This window comes from Colobus angolensis, unplaced genomic scaffold, assembly GCF_000951035.1.
Source record: "Colobus angolensis palliatus isolate OR3802 unplaced genomic scaffold, Cang.pa_1.0 Scaffold7, whole genome shotgun sequence".
Classification (NCBI taxonomy): domain Eukaryota; kingdom Metazoa; phylum Chordata; class Mammalia; order Primates; family Cercopithecidae; genus Colobus; species Colobus angolensis.
Genome location: NW_012120709.1, coordinates 29323381 through 29327653, shown reverse-complemented (window position 1 = coordinate 29327653; position 4273 = coordinate 29323381).

Genomic DNA, 4273 nt, shown 5'->3' with positions numbered 1-4273 from the left:
CAAAGCAAACTACATATAACAAAATAGACACTAGTCACCTTACTCAGCACCTGATATTGACCTGGCAAGTCTCAAATTTGCCCCTGTTCATCCCTGTCATCTTTGATCCACTCAAAGTGGGGAGAGATGACCTTCAACTCAGAATTCAGTGGGTGAACTATGGGCAAGATGAAGAGCAGATGGTCACCCTGTGTCAGACCTGTGGAGCTTCTGCTAACAATTGCTTCAGGGGTTACCTAATATGACCAGAAAAATAAGGAGGGTTCTCCAACTTAGGCCTGCTTAACTTCCATTAACAATTCCTTCAGAGATCACCTCCACATATATAAACAAACACACAACAAAGATAAGACAGACAGAAGACCTTCTAAACCAAGATCCCTAACCAAAACTCCTAAGTATTCTTCCCAAACTAACCACCTACCCTTTTCCTGAGAAATCTCCCCAAAATCTTCCTGATTAAGGAAAAATCTCCTGAACCAAGACTCTTCCTACTATTTAGGGAGAGCCAGCCAAACCCCTTAAAGGAGCTGAACCAAGACCCCAGAAGAAGCCAAACCAATCAGGAGGAGAAAGGAGGTGCTGGAAGCACCTAGAATATGCACCAAATCAGACACTCCATGATAGGACCACAGACAGACACCTAATGATGGTGTTATAGTTATAGGACTTTTTCTCCATTGCAATGAAATCCATGCACCATGGATTGGCAATGCCCTGCCAGTAGAAACTATGCCAGAGACAGCCTCCAGTTCAAGAGAATTAGGCAGCCTCTTGGGCTGGCCTCTAGATCCATCGCCAGAGAGGGGGCTACCAAGCCACAAGCAGGAGTCACAAGGGTGATCCTGGACGAGCCCTCAAATTTGGAACTTCCCGATGTGTTCTTCCTGCCCACTGCACAAATAAAGACCATGGCATTGCAGTAAAGAAAAAGTTTAATTGATGTGAGGCCAGCCATGCCACATAGGAGACAAAGTTATTACTAAAATCAATCTCCCCCAAAATTTTGGTATGGGAGTTTTAAAGGATAATTTGGTGTGTAGAGAGTCAGAAAGTAGGGAGTATTGACTGGTCAGGTCGAAGATGAAATCACAGGGGTTTGAAGCTGTCCTCTTTTGCTGTCAGTTCCTGGGTGGATGACACAAAATCAGATGAGCCAGTTTATCAGTTTGGGTGGCGTCAGCTGGTGTATCAATCAATGTAGGGTCTTCAAAATATCTCAAACACTGATCTCAGATTTTATAGCAATGACTCCTAAACCATAATTTCTAATCCTGTGGCTAATTTGTTAGTCCTACAAAGGCAGTATAGTCCCCTGACAAGAATGGGGTTTGTTTCTGGAGAAGGCTGTTATTGTCTTTGTTTCAAAGTTAAACTAAACTAAGTTCCCCCAAGTTAGTTTGGCCTATACCTAGAAATGAACAAGGACAGCTTGGAGGTTAGAAGCCAGACAAAATTGGTTAGGTCAGATCTCTTTCACTGTAATAATTTTCTCAGTCATAATATTTGCAAAAGTGGTTTCACTGCCACAGACAACTTTTGTTTTCCTGTTTTGTCTTACTGACTGTTCTCTCTTTTTGATTCTCCATTTATCAGGGGCATGTAGGTTATCTCACCTTTCTTTGCTGCAGGCAGCCAAACAAAAAGTTGAGAGCCTCAAGAACATGGCCAAACTAAAATGTGGGTTTACATCCATTTGTGGCTTGCTAAGCTTTCCTTTCTTTGGCTGTCCTGTGAGAATGGTCTGGATCTTGGAAGGGCCACCTTGGTTAAAGCCGTAAAGGGGCTTATTAGTTGAGTCTTCAGTCACTTGTTGAATATACCTTTGGATTAAAATTTTGGTTTATATTCAGAGCATGTTAAAAACATTTTTGTTTTGTTGGTTTGTTTTCTGCCTTCTCATTTGAGCTAAAAAGGTACTTTATACTCAAAAGGAAAAATTTGATTATTAATTACCCTGAACCTCTAAAAACTTCCAGTATTTCTCTGTACCTGTCAATTCTTTCCCCCGTCTTATCTAAGAAACCATCCCTCTTAAAATGCAAACTTCAGGGAAAGAAAAGCCAGGAAATGAGAATGTTTGCTGTTTGCCCAAAACTGGTAATAATATACTTAAAAGATGTTTTAAAAGAGTATTATTCTCAGAAGTCAGCTTAATTAAAAGGTGATATTCAGACTATATATATATTTAAGGCTTCTCTCTTCTTGTTGGGATGTTTTTCCCATGAGAACTTCTTAGTCCGCTGAATTATCCCACACCCCCACTTTTTTTTTTTTTTGGCAGAGTCTTGGTCTGTCACCCAGGCTGGAGCACAGTGGTTCCATCTCAGCTCACTGTAACCTCTGCCTCCTCAGTTCAAATGATTCTCCTGCCTAAGCCTCCCAAGTAGCTGGGATTACAGGCATGCACCACCACACCTGGCTAATTTTTGTATTTTTAGTAGAGATAGGGTTTGCCATATTGGCCGGACTGGTCTTGAACACTTGACCTCAACTGATCCACCTGTCTTGGCCTCCCAAAGTGTTGGGATTGCAGTCAGGAACCACTGTGTCTGGCATTTTCTTTTTTCTTTTTCCTTTTTGCTAACTAGAACTTCATTGGCCTTTTTGGAAAACTTCCAAACTGGCTCGTCTAAAATTTATTTTACCAGTTACCATTTCTGTCTTTCCTTCCTTTTACCACCTTTGATCTTCCACCCAGTTCCCTTGGTACATTCCCCTTCATGCCTCTACCTCTTTACATAGCCAGAACCAAGCCATCTAAGCTTTACATACTTATTTCTGGCACAGTGAAGTATTTTCTTTCTTCAGGAAGAAGATTGTTTTTGGTCCTCAAACAACTTTCCAATAAACCCCCCAAAACAAAAAACCAAAAACAGACACTTTGCTGATTTAACTTAAACAAATTCCAAGTACATTATTCGTTTTCTCTGGATGTGCAAGCAGCCTTTACATACATCATAAAAGAGCAGAATGAGTTTGGGAATCTGTCAAGCAGAGAACGGCTGAGAACCAGCCAGAAGGCTAAATATAGCCTGGTCTTTTGTCAGATATGAACATTAGTTGTTATGTTTCCTCAGGAAGTAAACCCTGCCAAGGTAGTAGATAGTTGTGTTAATGAAAATCTGTATTCATGTCCTTGGTACAAATTTGCATTCAAGGCTTATTTTAAGATCTTATTAGCCTAACACATAATTACTTCAAAAAATATGGTCGCCCGGGTATGGTGGCTCATGCCTGTAATCCCAGCAGTTTGGGAGGCCAAAGTGGGTGGATTGTCTGAGATCAGGAGTTCAAGACCAGACTGGCCAACATAGTGAAACTCTGTCTCTACTAAAAATACAAAAAAAATTAGCTGGGAGTGGTGGCGGGCACCTGTAATCCCAACTACTTGGGAGGCTGAGGCAGGAGAATCACTTGAACCTGGGAGGCAGAGGTTGCAGTGAGCCGAGATCGCGCCATTGTACTCCAGCCTGGGCAACAAGAGTGAAATTCCATCTCAAACAAACACACAAACAAAAACAAAACAAAACAAAACAAAAATGGTGTATGACTTTTAGAAGTGCAGATCCTAGTTTGAGCTGAATGTGCCCTCTCTCTTACCAAATTCTCACTCTATGGATCATTCTTGGTGCAGCTCCTTGAGGTGGATGGTGGGTAGTAGTAAGCCACGAAGGTGACATGGAGTTCAGGGAACAATACCCGAAAATATTGCATCTCAGCATTTTGAATAGTTTAAGATGAAGGAATGTGAGAAAACAACAGGAGCAGGAAGGTCACTTTGACCATTCCTCCCTTCCCACCCTTCTCCCCTGAATCAGGTGATAAAACCTAGGAAGGACTCTAACCTTTCCTAAGCAGGTTATGTTTCCCAGCTGTTATGCTAGGAAAGGTGTCTTCCCTAGACCCAAAGAAAATGAGCACCTTCATCTCTGAAGACAGAGGGACACCCAGGGGAATCTGAACACACAGGCCTCAAGTCCTCCCAGTTTATTACCATTAGATCACACTCTTAGCTCTATCATGTTTCTTTTTTTTTTTTTTTTTTTTGAGACAGAGTCTCGCTCTGTCGCCCAGGCTGGAGTGCAGTGGCGCGATCTCCACTCACTGTAAGCTCCACCTCCTGGGTTCACGCCATTCTCCTGCCTCAGCCTCCCGTGTAGCCGGGACTACAGGTGCCCGCCACCACGCCCGGCTAATTTTTTGTATTTTTAGTAGAGATGGGGTTTCACAGTGTTAGCCAGGATGGTCTCGATCTCCTGACCTCGTGATC